The sequence below is a fragment of the Arachis stenosperma genome, chromosome 6 (assembly GCF_014773155.1).
Source record: "Arachis stenosperma cultivar V10309 chromosome 6, arast.V10309.gnm1.PFL2, whole genome shotgun sequence".
NCBI lineage: Eukaryota > Viridiplantae > Streptophyta > Magnoliopsida > Fabales > Fabaceae > Arachis > Arachis stenosperma.
Window position 1 is genome coordinate 106703733 of NC_080382.1, and position 10099 is coordinate 106713831.

The following is a 10099-nucleotide window of genomic DNA, read 5'->3' on the forward strand; positions in this document are numbered from 1 at the left end:
TCTTTCATATATTGTAGTCAATGGATTGGATGAAGATCCTTATCCTTTCTTTCTAGTAGGAATAGTTCTTCCCGTTGAAGAAAGGTGGCCGGTTGTTTGACTGGCCTTCAGTGAGGGTGTAAGCAACTGTGGTTGTGCCCAAGTTGTTCACCATTGGATCTTTGCTCCAAGCGGTTAAGCTTGATTCTTGAGACCTTAGCTCTTGATACCAATTGAAGGTTGTGGTAGGCTTAGAGAAGGGGGGTTGAATCTATGCCTTCCTTTTAAGTTGCTGTTATGACCTTTTTAAACAAAATTACAATTCTGATTCTGTTTGAACTCAGCAGCGGAAATTTATGAGACAATTTATTTTTGTCTCATGAATATCAGAAAACAGAACTCAGCAGAGAAGAGAAAAGCGAACACCAGCATGTATCCTGGTTCGGTTGCTTTGTGCTATGCAACCTACATCCAGTCTCCTCCACAATTATGGAAGAATTTCACTATAGTTAACAGAATTACATACACCAATTTCACACTCAAGTTCTATCCTAACTTGACATTGGCTATGCTAACTCCTAACTATTCACTCTTAGTGCTAACCCAACTAAGAAAGGGATACCAAACAGGTACAAGATACAAGACACTTAGTCAACCTAAAGAAATCAGAAAATTAACTCTAGGCTTTTCTCTCAAGTGTATCACTTAGCCTTTTTTCACTCATGGCTTTTACTTGAGCTTTCTCACAATGCCTTTTCTCACAAGAAATTACAAAAAGATAAACTTGAAAAGTATATTACAATCAGTAAAACATGAAGGAGATTGACTTCATCAACAGCCTCTTTGCTATGTGAAAACCAGATTTGCAAACCTCAGATACAGTTCTTCAGTGTTAGCCGAATGCTTCTTTGAAAGAGAGCATTATCCAAGTAGAGGAACTTTACAAAACACAACTCACAAACTCTGGTTTTATCTCCTTGCCTCTGAATGAACAGCAAGCTTCTTTTTATCTCCTTGCATGTTGCTTGGTTCTTCTTCCAAGGTCAACACCTTGAGCCTTGAGCTTCACCAACCCACAGATTCACTTTTTCACCTTAATCCCCAGAGTAGAAACTTTCCCTCTGACTTCCTCATCTTGACCAAAAGCCACAAAGCAGTAACCATAGAAATCTTCTCATGGTCAACTTGATCTTAGCCATTGAAAAACTACTTGGTCCCCAAGTATCACTTGTGACCGTAGATGTGAAACAGAATAGGGCAGAGAATAACTTTTTCTTGAATGCCATTTTCGGATAGAGCAGAGAGTTGGGAAGAAGAGAAGAAGATTTGATGCAAGCAAGATGAGATGGATTACCTTTAACCTAAGCTTGATTTGGTTTGGATTTTGTGATTAGATTTCTGTGTATCAAGCTTAACCCTTCTCTCTCTTGCTTCTTTGGTGTTTTGCTTGGTGAAGAAGCTCTTTCACTCTCGTTCTCTTTCTTACTTTTCTGAAGCTGATTTGACTTGGTCAAAGAGAAGAGATACGTTGCACATTTTGGAGGAGCGAAGAATTCAATCTTACAAGAGAAGCTTTGTGGGATGGATACGGGCTTGGATCGGTTTGGTTCATGTAACCCGTTTGGCCCATCTGATTTCTTTGGCTTCTATCTTTTACTTTTTCTTGGGCTTCTGATTTTTGCTTTCAGCCCAATCATCCTTGCTAATTGCTTTTTATTCCATTTGGGCTATTGAAATTTTGGCTTGCAACAATAAACAATTAGTAAAAAAGTAAATACAATTAATCAACACTGATTATTTATTTTGCCCAAAAATAATGTTTGTTATCACTAATTAATTTAGTTAATTTCTTAACTCAACATACACGTTTAACTTCTCTCCAGTTAAATCCTTTCAATATCTTTTATAAATACTTTACCTTACTAAATTATTGAAATTTTCTAGAAACTTTTTTACTACGTATTTTTCTTTTCTCAATTGTGATATCATTTCACTTTCTCTAGACTATCTCTATAAGAAAGAATCTCCTCTTCTACAAATCTCTCACCGTTCATAAGATTCAGCTTTATCAATTCTTCTTCCTTAAGGTATTTTCATTCATTCATCAAATACGTTTATGTTATCATTTAGGTGTATCCATATTTTCAAAAATTATTTTCATGTCACTCATATTATTATTCTGAAATTTTTCAAAACTTCCATGGCAACCAACAACAACCATTCTACTTCCATGAAAAAAAAGGAAACAATAGAAGAAAAATCATGCATGAATCTCCAAATCATAGCTCAAGACCATGATATCATTATTGAAGATCTTGTTGATGCCGCCAATGTACAAAAAATTCTCTTTCTATTCGCAGTTGATAACCAAATACATTATTTTTTAGCCCTCTACTTTCTCCTTCTAAAATTTATCAAGTTCTTTTCTTTTTTCTTTCTCTCTCTGATTAAGAATTATTGATAATGAAGGACATGTATATGGCTCTTTTCGATGACCATACCAAATGGTTTTGAAATAGCCCTAAGCCTTCTTCTAAAAGTGTCAACTATATAGCTTGGTTTAAAAGAGTCGAATGAGAAAAGAAAGATTTCTGGGCTTGGTGTGGTATATACGACCTACTTCGATTATCTCAGTACCAACTCACCATTTACCATTGGATGACCGGAGCCACCTTATATTTCTGGAGTCGATCGATTAAGAATTTACATCTACCATGTGTAATGGTCGAACTAACCCTTTTCGAGGTGGCTGCTATCACAGAAATAACCCCTTCTGAAATTGATATTTTCTCAAACATGGAACTAAAAAAGAAATACAATATCAACTAGGAAAGCTCATCTTATAGGAAGTTTATAAAAAATAATATGGGTCAAGGGAACGACCTTATGTCTTTCTAAATTACTCTTGGGTAATTTGTATGATGAGTTTGGCCATATAGTCACAAATCTTCAAAATCGATCTCTTTTTAGTGTTGGAGGACCACTTTGGCTCCTTCAATTGTGGTTTAATGCAGTCTTTGAGAAATTTATGAAAATCGATAATTTTTTTTATTTCAGCTAGACAATCCATTAAAGGCATCCGTCTTGCATCTTTGAAACCAACTTTTCTTGGTCCCAAGATTGGAGATATTTTTTAGACCATTTTCACCAAATTCTACCATGCAACTTCCTTTCAGAATAAAGAACTCAACTTTGCACTCTTTATCGATTGCAAATGTGGTCCAACATGGTTTCAAGCACCAAGAATTTTAAAAGATAAAAGTGAAAAGGTACAACGCTCAGCTGACAAAACTAGGAGCAACTATACTACCATTCAAATCTTCACCACTGGCATCCCAATGTACAAAAAGGATCAACATCGAGTCACTTTGCATGCTCCTCATCTTGTGGCTCGACAGATGACTTTTACTCAAGTTTTGCCAGCTCCTTTTGGTTCCAAATTATCAAGCCAACTTGGCCAAAAAATTTATAATTCCATGTCACTTATAGTTCGATAACTGAAGTACAATAAAAGTAGTCGATCTAAGTATGAAGCTGTCGACTTCATTCCCGGTCGATATGTAACTAAGTCTTTCTTTGTTTAGTAGCAAAACTATTACTCACAATATAATTGCAGTCTTAAAGAAATTCTTGAAGGTATGCTGAAGGTTTGTCCAACTATGAGAAGAGACCTGGTACCACAGCTACTTCGAAGCGAAAAGAGAGTCTTCGAAAGCTTCAAAAAAGAAATTGAAGTTTTTAAAAGCCTCTTTCGCAGCATCAAGTTTAGCGGAGGCAACATAATGAATCTATACAGCTTTCTACATTTCACATCTTGAATACTGTAATTAAACAACAAAAAGTTTTAGGCCAAATAGCATACAAGCAAGTCTGTTGATTCTCTATCAAAAGATTCAAGCACTAAAAATTCTCCACCAAACTCTGGAAATCTCGAAGCTAATTCTAAAGATGTCTCTTCAAGTTCTTATAATGTAGCGAATTCTGAAGCCACTAAGGTATTTCATTATTATTATTTATGTTTATTATTTTTTAAGAGTACAACTCCTTTACCAAAAAGATTTGTATACAAGAAACATCTCCGCCTTCAAGGAAAGCCAATGCTAGTCCAACCATTCATCAATTGTCCTTTATATCCTCCAGTACTAATTCGATTCCAACAATCAATGTTGGACAGGAGAAAACAAAGAATGATAAACCCAGTTCTTTGTAAGTTGAAAAAGTTGTTATTCATCGTCGACCATAAATGATATCATTGTGAATGCTCCTATTGACGAGGTCGATCCCACACCTCTTGCAGAAGATCCCATTTCTCATCTGCTCCAAACTGAAGTTACCGAAATTAGTAACCAAAGAGAAGAAACTATCGATCTTAGTCAAGTTGATGACATTGTGAGTAAGTTTTTTGGAGTTATCTCAAAAATCTCAAAAGACAAAAAATCTAGGCTATCAAGTTATGAGAATAAATCAATTCATCTGGATCAGAACCCACAAGTTCCTAATCCTCCTGAAGGTACACATGATCAAAATGTAATAAGAAATCCCATCGATCATGATATTTTTTATCTTCTTCAAAAAACTAAAACTTCTACTTGTCAACCCTATCGAAGCATGATTTTCACAAGATGTTCTTGATGCTGCACTCAACCAGATTTTAAGCTCTAACATCTCACTTTAAGATCCATCTGACCATGTCAAACCACTTGTGTATTTTATTAATCACACCAAAGTGTCAAAATTAAGGTTTCTTTGGCTGACAAGAAAAAGAAGGTATTAGATTATGAAGCTTATCTGACTAATGCCTCTGTCGAAATGAATTAACTAATCACTAAGGAAAAAGAGCTCGAAAGAGAACTTGCTGAAATCAGACAAAATAAAACTCTTTTCCCAAAGTCTTTTGACAAACTTCAAAATATAAAACATCTGCTTGACTAAGAGGTCCTTTCCTTATCAAAGGAAAAAGATGATTTGGATGGTCGAACTCTCCAGCATCAGACTATAGAAAAAGAGTATCTTCAAGAGCTTGAATCACTTGTACAAGATCACATCGAGATAAAAGAATAATTGGATCAACTCTTGTAACTTTATGAAGATTGAAGGCTTAAGTTTTTTTTGTAACTGAAGTTCCTCTTGAATTCATTACTTTGAATTTACACTTGGTTTTAACTTTGATTTTAATTATTATTTTTGTAACATCGTTAACGTTTCAAATACTTTCCATTTATCGATTTTATCTCGATTCCAATATCAATATGTTTAATTCGACATGTGTTCCTTAGATACAAATTGATCACCTAAAAAGACACCTTCCAATTAGAGGACCACTTTTCATAAACTCTAGATTTTTTATCGATTGGCAAAATAACTTTTAAAACTAATTTGTCATTGTCAAAAGCCTTTTCCTTAACTCGTCGATTATAGATACGAGCTATACTCACTTTTTGGTGAATAATATTATTGAGTGCTAAAATGCGTGTATTATCTAAGTTATTCAATTCATCAAACATCGTATTTCAATAATCTTCAACTGGCAACTCATCTTGTCTCATTACTCTTATGGTGTTAAACTTAATTTCCAAGGGTAAAATTTCATCGTGGCCATAAACCAATTTATAAGGAGACGTGTTCGTCAATATACTTGGTGAATTTCGATAAACCCATAACACTTGCCTTAAAGTTTCATGCCATATTCGAGGTATTTGACCAATTCGTTTCTTAATCAGATTGATTAAAATTTTATTTGTAGCCTCAACTTGGCAATTTGCTTGTGCATAATATGGGGTCGAAGTCACCATAGTTATATTTTTTTTTGTTGCAAAATTTTTAATATGGTGGCTAGTAAATATAGTATCCTAATCAGTGCTCAAAGTTTAAAGAATTCTAAATTGATGAATTATATTTCTTCTATGAAATTGATAATTTCATTCTAACCAACTTCTATTAGAGGAATAGTTTTGACCTATTTTATAAAACAATCGATAGCCACTAAAATATATTTGTGATTTTTATATGATGGAAGATGAATCATTCCAATTAACTCCAAGGTTCATTCTCTAAATGGCCAAAGTTTTATAATCGAATGCAACTCAAGAACAAAATTTTTTGTATTATTCCATGTTTCTGACACTCTTGACATGTTTTTGTATAATTAATACAATCTTTGACCATAGACGGCGAATACACTCGATCACATTGAAGTACCCATTTCATTCTTTCACCAGCTTGATGAGCACTACATACGTATGCCCTCATGGACTTCACTAAGAGCAATGGCTATCTCAGATTGACTTAAACACCTCATGAGGCTTTCTTTAATGCTTTTTTTTGTACAATTCATTGCCTATCACCACAAAATTCATTGCCTTTAATTTGACCTTTTGATAATCCTGGACATTAGGATTTTTTATATATTCTCTAATTAGTTTTCTCTAATCATCATCATCCCACTCATCTATGACCAAAACTTCTCTTTCATCAATAAGCACAAGAATTTGTTGGACTTTTGCTAATTTTCTTAAGGTCTCAGGAAGAACCTTATATTTTGATGAAATTTGAGCCAACTCATTAGTAACTTTATTTTGAACTTTTGGAATATGAACCAATGATACTTTTTGAAATGACAATAATAACTCCCATGATATCGACAAATACTTTTGCAATTTTTTATTATTACACTTGAATTCTTTCGATAACTATTTAAAACCAATTGAGAATCCCCTAAAATTTGGACATCTAATGTCCCATTGTCAATCAAAATTTCTAATTCTAAAATCAAAGCCTCATATTCAGCTATATTGTTCGAGCATGGGTATTTTAATTCGAACAAAAATTCTAATGGAATACCTTCTGGAGATATAATCAAAATGCCAACACTAGCATCATCCTAGTATTTCAATCCATCAAAGTACAACTTCCAAACATCGAAATTGACCTTAATAATATATGCCCCCTAGTCATTGAGAATATTTGGTCGATCAACTAGACCTGACCTTTAACAGCTTTGACTGGAACATATTGCGAATCAAACTCCGTCAAAGTGAGCATCCATTTTCCTATTCAACCTCTTAACATTGGATAAAATAACTTATATTTTATCAAATCCATTTGAGCAATTAATTTTGTAGTTTTTGCAACCATATAACATTTTTGCTTTGTACAAGCATAATAAAGAGATAGACATAATTTTTTAATAGGAGAATATCTTACCTCGATATCAGATAATACGCAACTTGAGCCAATATACACCCAATTGTATTTGTCGAAGCACCATACAATTTTAAAGGCTCAAAAAGACGCACCATTGCCATTACTGGTGCTCTTGAAAAATAATCCTTAATTGAATCAAATATTTTTTTATGTTCATGTGTCCATACATATTCGATCTCATTTTTAAGTTTGACCAAGGTCGAAAAGACGCGTGTTCGACCAGATAAATTAGAAATAAATCGACGAATAAAATTAACTTTCCCAAAAAACGATTGAACCTCTTTTTTGGATTTAGGAGGTGGCAATTCTAGAATTGCTTTCGCTTTGTTTTGATCAATAGCAATTCATTTCTTTTGTACCACGAACCCTAAAAGATTTACTGCAGATACTTCAAGTGCACATTTTAGAGGATTCATTTTTAAATCCTTCTACTGCATCGTTTTGAATGCTTGACATAAGCAATCGAGATGTTGATCCATTGAATTTGACTTTACCATCATATCATCGATATACACCTGCATAAATTTCCCTATAAATTTGTGGAAGACAGTATTCATTTCACGTTGGTACGTTGCCCAGTATTTTTTAAACCAAAAAGCATCATTATCCATTCATAAGTTCCCAAAGCCCCAGGACATCGAAAGGCAGTTTTCGATACATTATCTTCAACTATGAAGATTTGATTATAGCCAAAATAACCATCCATAAAACTTAAAATTTTATTACCTGCTGCTGAGTCGATTAACATGTCTGCCACAGGCATAAAATACTCGCTTTAGGAGTAGCATTATTTAGATCCTGAAAATCAATGCAAACATATAACTTTCCATTCTTTTCTATAATTAGCACAATATTCGATGCCCAGTCAACATAATGAGCTGTTCGAATGAATTTTGTCATAATCAATCTTTCAATCTCTTTTTTAATCTTAAGATTGATCTCAGAAGCGAAATGTCAATGTGCTTATTTCACTGGTCGAGAGAATGGTTTTAATGTCAGTCGATGTTCTATCAAAGATCGGCCAAGTTCAAGCATCTCATCATAATTCCAAGCAAAATAATCTTTGTATTCAGTCAAAAGATTGATCAAATTTGCTCGGAATTGCACATCGATATTTTTGCAAATATAAGTAGATCTGACATCATCAGCAGACCCCAAGTTGATTTCCTCAAGAAGATCTTGAGACTCAAAGTCTCTTTTGTCATGATCATCATTTACTGAAGATTTTTCTTATAAATACAATTGAAAGAAAGATCTATTGAATCATGCAAGGAAAAACATACTTTATTATCAACCGAATTAGCAATCGATTCTCTTACAAAGCTAGGATTTTGAAATACATCAACGCAAGACTGGTCAATATATAATATAACCCCTAGGAATTGAAATACATGCAGAATCAAAATTATTACCAGATTCGATTTTAGGAATCAAAGTTGTACTAGGAATTGAAAGAATTGAATTGAAATCCTTATTCAATTCAACTTCATTAGAAGAATCATTTCTAGAACATGAAACACTTTTTGCATAATTAAAACTACATAGATAATTTCTTAAAGAGCCTAAATCGTGTGACACATCTTGCCCATTAGCCATGACAAAATCAAATCGAACTCTCACATTGAGTATAATCACTCCCAGCTAGTAGGAGTATAATCAAGTACCGAGTGTCAAAGCTTTGCACTAAGTCCTTCTAAAGTTAAAAACCAGCCTTTATAATTATAATAATTGAGCATCCTGTCAACATCAAGAGGTTTTAGCTTATCATTATACACCTTAAAATCAACATGCTTTTGCTCAACATAAAGACTTGAATATGTCTTTGTTACTTCAGACTTTTCTTCATCAATCCAAAGAAAGATACTTTGATGCATAGTTGAAGGTACAATCCCAACACCATGAATCCAATCTCGACCAAGTAAGGCATTATAACTTGCCTTTGAAGAAACCATCACCAAAACTGTGGTCCGAGATGATGACCCTACCTACACTTGAAGAGTTACCAAGTTTTATGCAAGTGTTGATACTCCACTATAATTAGTCACTAAAATATTTGTGGGTATCAAGTTATCGAAATGTTTTTCCACTTTGATTAACATCTTCTCTGGCAACAAGCTAATTGTTGTGCCGCTATCAATCAATAATTTATTAACACAAATACCACTCATACAAGCAATAATGTATAAAGGTCGAAGATGTGACTTTTGCTTTTCTGTTGGCTTCTAAAAACATCCCAATTTTTTATTTTCACAAATAAAAAAAGCTTATTCATCTTCCACATCATAATTTTCATTCAAATTCCCTTCATATTCTCCCAAACATTCTGTAGGGATAATGGAGATGGTACTCACCATTTTCTCATCTCCTTTATCGAAATACTCCTCATCACGATCAACATTTTTCTCATCAGTTTTAATCGGGGAAACTTCGATGGACTTTCCTTTTTCATTTTTAGCTAGAGCAATTCCTTTAGGATGAGTTTTTTCATCAATAAAAAAAATTATTCGTGAATGAAAGGAAGGAGTTGTTCCCTTGCCTGTCGAGATCGATGGCTTTTTCGGCACAATTGATGTGCAAATCTTTCACCTCAATTACCTCTCGCCCTTCCTCTAGGGTGTGGATATCGACCTCGATTAAAATCCCTATAACTCCTTTGGAATTGGCATTGTCGATATTGAGACATTTCAAAATCCCAAAACTCTTGACAATTCTTGATCAACTGGACTCCTAAAGGTTGTGAACAATTAAGTGGAGGAACAAAATTTCCTTGAGAACTTTGAGAACTTTATCCATCTTGTCTTCGAGGGGGTGCCAGTGACGAATCTATTCCTCCTTATGAGCTAGCTCCTTCATTTTTTTTCTTTTCAAATATCGTCGCAGCCTCAACATCAAATACAGCGTTAGATCAAGGGCACAA